This window comes from Charadrius vociferus, unplaced genomic scaffold (genome assembly GCF_000708025.1).
Source record: "Charadrius vociferus isolate BGI_N301 unplaced genomic scaffold, ASM70802v2 scaffold455, whole genome shotgun sequence".
NCBI classification, from domain to species: domain Eukaryota; kingdom Metazoa; phylum Chordata; class Aves; order Charadriiformes; family Charadriidae; genus Charadrius; species Charadrius vociferus.
Genome location: NW_009648550.1, coordinates 3,056,304 through 3,067,490, shown reverse-complemented (window position 1 = coordinate 3,067,490; position 11,187 = coordinate 3,056,304).

The following is an 11,187-nucleotide window of genomic DNA, read 5'->3' as shown; positions in this document are numbered from 1 at the left end:
GAGGCTTTATGGAAAGTAGATTGTCATGGGAAGGCATTTCATGAAATCCCTTAAGGATATAAATATCACTTGCAGGAATCCAGAGGCATGGCTTTAGGAAAAGATAAAATGTTTCTTTCCAAGAATCCTAGTCTTCATATGCTACTACTTTTTACATAGACAATGAAACAGCTGTTTAGCATAACCATTGAAGGCATGTACTAACTTTGTTTATGTACACACCAAACCCTAGACAATCTCGAGAGGCATCCTTGCCTTTGCTAATGGCTTTTTTCTCTGTTCTTCTGCCTCCTCTGACTAAATGTCAAGAACAAATTAATCAAGGGGTCATTAAGCTCTAATAATCTATGCCAGTCCATCCTCTTGTTCACATAGAATAGAATCATTTAAGTTGGAAAATACCCTTAAGATCATAGACTCCAACCATAAACCTAACACTGCCGAGTCTACCACTAAACCATGTCCCTAAGCGTGATGTCTACATGTCTTTCAAATACCTCTAGGGATGGTGACTCAACCACTTCCCTGGGCAACAAGTCCCAATGCCTGATAACCCTTTCAGTAAAGAAATTTTTCCTAATATCCAATCTAAACCTCCTCTGGTGCAATTTGAGGTCATTTCCTCTTGTCCTATCACTTGTTACCTGGGAAAAAAGACTCACATACACATGGCTCTCTTCCTGTCTCTGTGGGGCTGGAGCAGGGGAAAAAAACGCACCTTCTGTTCTCCCCAATTACAGCACTGCCTGTGTACACACACAGTAAGTAAATCTTCTCTGTTGTATCCTTGCTGTCAGTGTGGCTCAGTTCAGCACCTGATGGAGTTAATGCTTGGGGAAGGGGTGCTAGAAACTAGCTGACATCCTAGGCATTTTGTTGAGAGGTTTTAGTAGGCATGGGGCTAAATTTCTGGAAGAGGTGGGCATGAAACATTGTAGGGAGAAAGTAGTAGCTTTAGCTATACAATAATTGTATGCAACATAGCTTTATTAAGTTATATTGAATTGTATTTGCACTCTTATGAAATCATTATAAACACTACAAGAGCCATGTGTAAACCAGCAGCAGTATCACCATATAAATGGTATCCTGTTCAGATTGAGAAATACAATCTTACACTTTTTCTCTGTTAAAGACCTCACCCTACTCTTAAGGAGTGAAGGGCACCTGAATCCACATGAGACCGACAATATGCATAAAGAGAACAGAGTTACATTCCCTATTCTAATAGGTGGCAGAAAATCTATAAAGCAGCTCTTTGTAAATTTGTTCACAAGGCATGTAAAAAAGCAATAATGCGGCCAAGGTAAATGTTACCTACCTACAGAAGATGAGCCTACTGTGTACTAATATTATAGAAGGGCTATATGTACTGTGCAGTACGCTAGGAACATATGTGTAAGGAGCACTACAATCAAAATGTGATGGCCTCCAGGGAATCCTTGCAATCAGCTTTAATCCAACACTAATCCAGGCCTCAAAACATCGAGCCTCCTTCTCAAACTCTGGAACCACAAATTTTAAAGGATACTATGCAGGGAATGGCTTCCCATTGCATCAACCATATAACGCATACCTGGCCACAGGCCCCCCTTCCTATTCCAGGAGGGCAAGACGGCCAGTCATCAAGTATAGATGTTCTTAGACGTATGGCTACACACAATTCTTAGACGTATGGCTACACACAATTCATATTGACAAATAGATTATTTTTCTCCATGGAAAATAGCCATATTATTTTAAAGAGGCTTGATGATACAAAGGGAAAAGCTCCTAGTCAAGGGTTATGAAACGAAGTTAGTAGCCAAGTCACAGGATTGGGAGAGAGGAAGCAAATCCATACCTCAACTTTCCAAAACTGGAATTACTTTAAAATGTCTAGAAACCATTTTGGTTTGCTTTGTGTACTGACTGCAAACTATGAAGAAAGGAAAAGCTTGCAGATGTCTTGTGAGGTGAATTTCTTGCTTATAGGCTATAAAAGTAATCTTTCTTTCAGAGTAAATACCTATCAGCTCTTCTATCCTACCAAGTTATGACAGACCAGATTTGGCCCCATTAACTAGGTTGGGTGTGGAAGTTACAGGGTGAAGTTTTATAGCTTGTGATTATTTGAACAGATGATCACAGTAGTTGTCAGCCTTCACGTCTCTAAAATTTCTTGACCATTCAGCTGTATGCACTGTCAGGCTAAGGTGTACCCACTGGATGTTTGTGTCCCTGGTTGCCGCTCCTGTTTCCTTAGAAGGAAGCTCCCCATCTTTGTATAGTTGCTCCTGCTCCTAACTTGAAAATAGATGCCATCATCCCATGACGTAAACATTGTAGCCATAGCATGTTGTTAATCAAATATATGCACTGTTTCTGGTTTCATAGCAATTGTGCTCAGTAGTTTAACATAATTTTGTAATCCAAATAAAAATCAGTTCAGACTCTCTTACTTCCCTGCAGAAGTTGCTTGTTCCCTACAATCAGATGAATCAGAATTGCTTAATTTTCACAATACTTTCTTTCTGTTCCTAAGTTCTCAAAGTTTCCCTCAAGCTATCAGGAATATTGTTATTCTGTAGCTCTCATGTGCTTTGTTCCTTGACTCTACAGTGGATCTAAATATCTAAATGCACAGGGAGCAAAGTTAATTTCTAGTTCTTGGGAGGTACTTCTTGTCCCCCAGTTCTTATGTACTATTACGGGCATATTTTCTGATGAAAGGAAGAGTAAGACAATTCCAAACACACTCTATGTGCACTCTTGACTCCTTGGTACTGTGATGCTTTTGTATTTTTCTAATGCAACGCTTTAATTTCGTCAGTGTTTTTATGCAGGCTTCCTGATTCAATAAGAGTGTATGCTTGGTAACTGCCCAGATCACCTTTGATCTGTTTTGAGAATGGCCTCTCAAGAGGGTCTTAGTAACTGAGCAACAACTTGGTGTCTGTCCATGGCAGAAAAGTTACCTTGCCCTGTGGAAACCTTCCTGCTCCCTTGTTTTCGCTCATCTCCTTTAGCGAGCAGTTGCTGTCATGAGCAACCTGCTGCTTAGTGCAGAGAGCCTTAATGCAGCTGTGCTTGTGATTCCTGATGAGCTTCACGAGGGACTGCACTGCAGCCCTCAGAGGAATTCACTTCTCTGGTTGAGCTCTATCCTCAGAGCCACACTGCCCTAAATGACACTGTGTTGCTAATGCTGAATGTTGCTGTAGTGGAACCATGTGAGGCAGGCTGATGAAAAAGTCATTATAATTTTCAGTTAGAAAAGGCGGAACTTAAGCAAGTGTCTAAGTGTTAAAAGATTTATGTTCTTTTCATCAGCTAGTTTGAGATGTTTTGTACAAGGCCGTTTTGTAAAGTTCAAGGGTAACTTGATTTTGAAATTTTTGTTATTATAGCACGGAGAGATTTTTTTTTTTCCTGATGGAAAAAGAAAAAATTGCTGGCATAATGAGCTTTTTAAAAAAAAAATATTTAGGGGAAGAAGAAGGTTTGTGGATTAGACAGAGGTCATTTCTAAACAGAGAAAGTATAAAAACCATCTCCCTATTGAACTCTGTAGTTGAGGACAAAACAGTTTCATAGAACTATTGCAAACAATAATCACTATGATAAAGACACAGGCTTAGCCTCTGCAGAATAGTTCTAGTAATACAGCTTCTGATTTGTGCAGTGAAATCCAGAGAACAGAAAGCAAAGGGCATCTAAGTGTAGTAAGTGGAAAAAGGGTAATAGATATTTTACATTCCAGGTTTGTAAAAAGAGAAGTCAAAGAGAATAAGGAAAGAACCTGGCTTTTTATTCTTCTGGGCAAGAATGTTGGAGACTTCTGTAACTTCAAGAAACTTTATTTCAACATCTGGAATTATTTTTCACTGATTTTCCTGGAGGTTCCCCAAGATGTATTTTTAAGGTGCAGTGGATAAACAAAATATTATTTGTGGCTTCTCTTTCCAGCTTTACAGTGAAAACGTTGTAATAAATGCAGCTTGCATGCAAAACATCTGTCAGAACCTGACATTATTTCCTCTTTATAGCTCAGAGTGGTTTTTCATTAATTGGTTGTAAAATGAAAATATCAGAAAGCTTGTTCAAAATGCACAGTAAAAACTATAAATACCTAGAGGGCTGTGTTTATACGTGTGATTTTCATGCTGACATTTGAATGCGCCATGAAACACAAGCAGATGAAATAGAAAAGTAGACAGTGTTGAAAAGTCCAAGAGTTTGGTTCATTGTTCTTCTATTTTACTAGTTGCTGTTCAGGCATGCAACATGTTTTCAAGGTGGGTTTTTTTGAAGAAAACTTCTCATCTTATGTGCTACTAGCTAATATGTGATGTACTGTCCCAGGGGACATATTATGCTCACATGTGAGGTCATTTGAGGCTTTTGCAGAGAAAGCAAAAGCTTTGTAGTTTATGCATCAAACTACTAACTTACAAGTACAAGTCTCTTGTCTGCACCAAACTTGAGACTATGGACTATCATAAAAGGTGACGGGGGGGAAACTATTATAGAACTTTTGCTGCTTTGAAAGGGGAAGCAGTTGAAAGTAAATACAAGCGCATGGTTTTAGTGGTGTGATCACAGAATTGAAGTTGCTCCTAGGGTTTAAATGGAATCCAAACACATCTTGGGTCTCTGCTTCAGTGAGATACAACAGCCCATTAGTCTGATGACATAGTTAATGGATATTTGGCAGAAGCGTGAGGTACCAAAGGGAACCAAACAAACTCACCTTTATCAGTATTTAGATTTTCATGAGACTTGCACCTGTTTTGCAAGCATGCTGATGCGTGTCCAAGGTGTATAACAAGCATTCATAAGAATTTGGATTTTTTTTCTCAAAGACTTTTTTTTGGTGGGGGGTTTGTGGGTTTTTTTTTTTTTTTTTTTTTTTTTTTTGTTAAGCCATTGACTTCCAAGGAAAGCAGCAAACTAACAAGCCTGTATTAAAGTGCATTTGCTTAGTGTTCTTGAAGTAGACTACAGTGCTGTTGGTAGCCCAGGAAGGTAGTGACATACTAGATGATTTCCAGAATACTAAGACTGTGTTTAAAACATATTCGTATATTGTATGTTTTAATTCATAAAAGTGTATGTTATGCGACAGATATGTAATGTCCCAAACCACTACAGAAACAGCTTCTTCACAGTTAGATACAGTTAGATTGAAATGATTTTTTTTTTTTTTTTTTGCTCAAGTGAAAATTCTTTCAACTAGTTTGCTTTCTCCTCTGGTTTTTACCCCATGTTAAAATTGTCATTTAAGCAATATTATTGTTAATGGTTTGTCACTTTTCTATAATTCTGAACAAATACACTGAGTAAACTGTAACATATAGAACAGAATACCTAGAATAATGTGAAGTTAGTCAACATTTGTATAACATCAAAAAGTCCTGTTTGGTCTAGTGGTATGAAAACTTAGTTTATTGAATAAAGGGAAGGTAACTGTCGTCAGCACAACTTCTACTTGAAGAAGGTTTTCAAAGATCTGAAAAGTCTTATGATTATGTCTACTAGTTAAATTACTTACCTCAGTTCCTTTGAATCTTTTTACGTTGTGTAACCACAAGTTATATTACAAGCTTAGATACCGTTCTATTTTGTTTTCCTTTTGCTTCTCCCCACTTACTTGAAGTAAAGTCCCAGCTCAATGAAATCAATGGAAAACTCCTCGTTGCGTTCAATGGAAACAAGCCTTAGAGCAGAATAGTTGGTTGTTCCTTCTTTCATTTCTGCTTTCTCACTTTTTCCTGTTTGCTCATCATTGTCTCATTGTGTAAGAATCAAAATCAGGTTCAACGGTGGCATTTTTAAATAGGTCAGCTGGACTTCAATATATTATTGCTTGGAGGTCAGCACAGGAAGAAAAGATTAGTTATGTGTTGATTCATCAGTATAGTGAATAGCATACCTCTCCCAAAGATACTCAAAAGATGATTTTCTGTCATGCTAATATTTGGACCAATTTCTTTGTGAACCTATTTGAGTCAAGGCGATAAGAAACCAGTCTAGTGCATTACATATCTTCTTCTTGCAAATGTTTAGAATTCTTCAGATATAAAAGTGAATGTTTGAAAAACTTTTGTAAGTTTTTATGCAAAATCCATAATATTCAGAACTTCAGGAATCTTCTTGGAATCCATGTTGTTTAAAGTGTGTTTGGCAGTCTTTAGCACTATAGGTATGGGGAACATCTGCACCTTGTGCTCTGGCATGTTGTTCTAATAGATTTCATTGCCAGGTCTCAATGGACTGCTTTGTACTTACCAGTCTCTGCTCTATTCTGCAGTTATCTCCTATAAATATGACACCCAAAATTACTTTTTGCTGATTTGACATTTATCCCAGTCTTTCAGGCGATTCTTCCAAGGAATTCTGTCATCAAGACCTTTGTCATTATACATAAACAGCACAAAATATAGTCTGTCTCTCTTGTCCTTATAGCATTTGGCTATAAGGACAAATACAGAAGGAACCTCATCTGATTCTCAGACACAATTTTTTCAACAGGATTATCTTCCCTGGGATAGGTATATTTTCAGTCTGATTCAGTTTTTCTTTGAGGCTCTGCAAGATTGCAGAATTTTCATTCCTGGAAACTGCTGTAGTGATGGTAAATCTATGGTGTTTAATGGAAGCTGAAGATTGCATCCAAATTTCTATATTTTTCACTTGGCTTTAGCAGGTGATTGCAAGCCAGTTTTCTGCTGTCCATCCCTACATAGTGTTGTAAACCTCAAACCTACAGAGTCATGCATCTGCAGGGTGATGCATTGATTTGACTGAAGGTACTTGGCAGCATCATTTACTTTGTGATAAGATATAAGAGCCTTTTTTTACCCATTTAACTTTTTGACATAGAAAGTTAACAAGACATTTGTGATCGAATAAAAATGTAAATATCTTCCTATTCAGAAATCTATAGAATTTCCAAATACTTGCAAGTACTTAGAGCATCTTTTTTACTTTTATTTTAAAGATTATATTTGTGGAGATTTTTGTTTGGGTTTTGGTGTTACTGGTCTGGTTGTTTTTGTTTGGGGTTTGGTTTTGGTTTGTTTTTTTTTTGTTTGTTTGATTTTTGCTTTAAAGAAAAGTTAATTTCTGAAAGCAATTTACTCTTTAGTAATTTTAAATATTTTGCATGATAGGCAGTCACCCACAACTGCAGGTTTGAAAATTAGAATTTTTAAATTCTAATCCTAATTCTGACAGAAGTGTAGGCTGAGGATATATGCAACTTCTGGCTATATTCAAGTATCTTACTATATTTTCTAGTCTAAAGAAAATCTTCTATAAGGACCACATCATAAGACTTACTATCTATATTACGATGTTACAGCGAAGTGGTGAAATTTTCCATTTAAACGAGGCAGAGTTAAAAATGTTTCATGCTTTCGGACAGGGGTGGACACAGCTCCTACATACATGGATTTGCTTTTGCTGGGAAGTAACTAAGTCTCTCATCTTGTCACGTAAATTCTATGTAACTTGAAAATTCGGTTTTTATATATGCAGAATTGTCAATCTCCAGTGTTCAAAAAATATATATCCACTCTGCAAAGCTTTAGCATTGGCTTGAAGTGATTAAGTAAATGTTTGTCTGTTTTTTTATTTATCTCCTGGGTTTCTATGAATTCATGTTTTCCAACTTTTCTTTTTAATGGCAAGGTTTGCTATCTTTTAGAATAAGAGCTGAAATTTCTATTGAGTCTCAGTACTCCAAGGAAGCTAGGCCTTTATGAGATATTTCAAGCATCAGAGGACAACAGTGAGAGAATGAAAAAGATCCTTGATACAATGAAATGTAAGAATTGGATATGACTTTAATGTTACATAATTTGCTGATTTTTAGGAGAGAGGCTAATACTGTGAACAAACAGATACAGGTGGTGAGTCTAGGAATTGTCTTACCATCTAGGCTTCAGAAGGGGCAAAATTGTTTTTAGTTGTGATCCAAATCTGGCAGACCATATCTCAGTCTGTCAAAAGTAAATAGAAGCGAGGACATATAGCACTAAGATGTATTTCCAGGGGCTGATACATCTACCACATTAACCAGTGGAATGAACTGAATGTGTGAATCTGTTTGTCTGTGTATATGAGATGAGGGAAAAAAAAAAAAAAAAAAACAAAAACAAAAAAAACCCACCAACCAAGACCAAATGTTTGGGTCACAGAAGAATCCCAGAGAGGAAGTCTAGAGGCTTATGCATGGTCTGGGAAGGGGTCTTGGAATTTGAGCAAAAAATGTGCTTCTTGTTGAGTCCTGTCACCTTCAGGGAAATAGAGCTTCGTATGCTCTTTACAGACAAATAGAATTGCTTGGAGGGGATACATAGCTCCCTTGCCAGTTCTGCCTTCTAACTAGAATAAACTCTAAGACTCTTGAGGTTTTGGCTAACTGCTTGGAGAAGTAAAGATAGGATTTTGTGTATTTTTCCTCAGCCTGGCTTGCCACAATAAACTATTTAAGCTTTTGCATTGATTACTTTCACTACCAACATTTAACATGAAAACATGAGTACTTGTTCTGTTGTGAATATAGCCTATATAAGCAGCAGTATTTCCTTCCAAGTAGCTGAAACTGCTGCCACTTTATTGTGGGGTGGAAGTATGTCTATCTTCACTTTACATATGCACATGAAAAAGTCATGCTGCTTCTACGGTCCCACAGGAAATCAGTATCAAAGACCGAAATAGAATCATAGAATTGTTTTGGTTGGAAAAGACCTTTAAGATCATCGAGTCCAACCTTAACCTAGCACTGCCAAGTTACCACTAAACCATGTGTCTCAGCACTACATCTACATGTTTTTTAAATTCCTCCAGGGGTGGTGACTCAACCCTTCCCTGGGCAACCTGTTCCAATGCTTGGCAACCCTTTCAGTGAAGAAATTTTTCCTAATATCCAATCTAAATCTCCACTGGAGCAACTTGAGGCCGTTTCCTCTTCTCCTGTCTCTTGTTACTTGGGAGAAGAGACCAACACCCACCTCGCTACAACCCTCTTGCAGGTAGCTGTAGAGGGCGAGAAGGTCTCCTCTAAGCCTCCTTTTCTCCAGGCTAAACAACCCCAGTTCCCTCAGCTGCTCCTCATAAGACTTGTGCTCCAGACCCCTCACCAGCTTTGTTGCCCTTCCCTGAACGTGCTCTAGTACCTCAATGTCTTCCTTGTAGTGAGGGGCCCAAAACTGAATACAGTACTTGAGGGGTGGCCTCCCCAGTGCTTTTGTGCATCTAAGTGATGTAGCAGGTCACTAACTGTTCCCTCTTGGATTATGGTGCGTTCATTCTGCTCTGTATCCCTGTTGTCCAGCTCAGGGTCTTGGGTACCCAGAGAACAACTGGTATTGCTCTTAGAGACTGAGGTGAAGAAGGCGTTAAGTACCTCAGCCTTTTCCTCATCCTTGGTCACTGTTTCCCCCTACATCCCATAAAGGATGGACATTCTCCTTAGTCCTCCTTTTGTTATTAATGTATTTATGTAGAAACATTTCCATTGTCTTTTACACCAGTAGGCAGATTAAGTTCTAGTTGGGCTTCAGCCCTTCTAATTTTCTCCCTGTATAGCCGTACAAAATCTTTGTAGTCTTCCCAAGTGGCCTGCCCCTTCTTCCATAGGCCTTAAACTTTCCTTTTCTTCCTGAGTTCCAGCCAAAGCTCTCAGTTTAGCCAGGTCGGTCTTCCCTGCCAACTCATCTTATGGCACATGGGGACAGCCAGCTTCTGTGCCTTAAAGATTTCTTTCTTGAAGAATGTCCTGCTTTCCTGGACTCATTTCCCTTCAGGACTGGCTCCCAAGGGACTCTGTCAACCACTCTCCTAAACAGGTCAAAGTCTGCCCTCTGGAGGTCCAAGCTATGTCAGAAGTTATCTTCCACGTACTCCAGAAACCTCCTACACTGTTTCTTCTCTGCTGTGTTGTATTTCCAGCAAACGTCTGGTAAGTTGAAGTCCCCCATGAGAACAAGTGGTAGTGATTGTGAGACTTCTCCCAGCTGCTTATAGAATATGTCATCTGCCTCTTGATCCTGGTTGAGTGGTCTATAGCAGACTCCCACCATGATATCTGCCTTGTTGGCCTTCCCCCTGATTCTTGCTTGTAAACGCTTGACCCTATCATCAACATCATTAAGTTCAAGACAATCAAAGCCCTCCCTAACATGCAGGGCCATTCCGTAGCTGCTTGTCCCTGGCCTATCCCTTCTGAAGATTTTATAGCCATCTAATACAGCACTACAGTTACGCGTATCATCCCACCATGTTTCTGTGATGGCAACTATATTGTGATTTTCCTGCTGCATGATGGCTTCCGGCTCCTTTTGTTTGTCACCCCTGCTATGTGCATTAATGTAGATGGACTTCAGTCGGGCTATTGATCCCGTCACCTTTCTGAGGGGAGAAGCCCTAATTCCTACCTGACCATTCCCAGGCACTTTCATGATTTCTAGCCCATCAATGTCCCTTGTGTCTTTGCTATTGCATGGCACTCCGTCCCCTGCCTCCACTGGGATAGCAGACCAAAGGACCTTACCAGCACACCATCCTACAAACATTGATGTGCCACCCCCAAACTTGTCTCTAGTGAACCTGGTTCTACCCCTTTCCCCCTTCAAATCTAGTTTAAAGCCCTTTTGATGAGCCCTGCCAATGCCTGCGCAAAAATCTTTTTCCCTCTTTAAGACAGGTATACCCAGTCTGTTGTCTGCAGGCCTGGTATCAAGTAAACTGACCAATCACCAAAAAACCCAAAGTCCTGCTGGTGACACCAGGCTCAGAGCCAGGTATGGATCTGTTGGGTCTTCCTGTTTCTTCCCTTGTCATTCCCTACAACTGGATGTTGCAAATAGATGTGTAAGTATATACATGAATGTATAGCTGCAAGACCTTTCCTTCCTTGTTTGTCTTTCTGCTGGCATTTTCACCCTGTTCTTCCTATTGATCCCTTTGCTTGATCCCTTTGCTTTTTCCCTTTCTTCTCCCTTCCCATTGCACTCCCCTCCTCTTGGAAAAGCCCCACCCTACCCCTCAGTTCTTCCTCTTTGGACCACTCCACACCTTTGTCTTTCATATCTTCACAGAAAAACTTTTCAGATCCTTCTCATGCTGAGCGTTAGTTCTTCTGTCCAGTTGTAATGCGGCTTTATTGCGATGTGAGTTCTGACTGGGGTGAGAAGGATA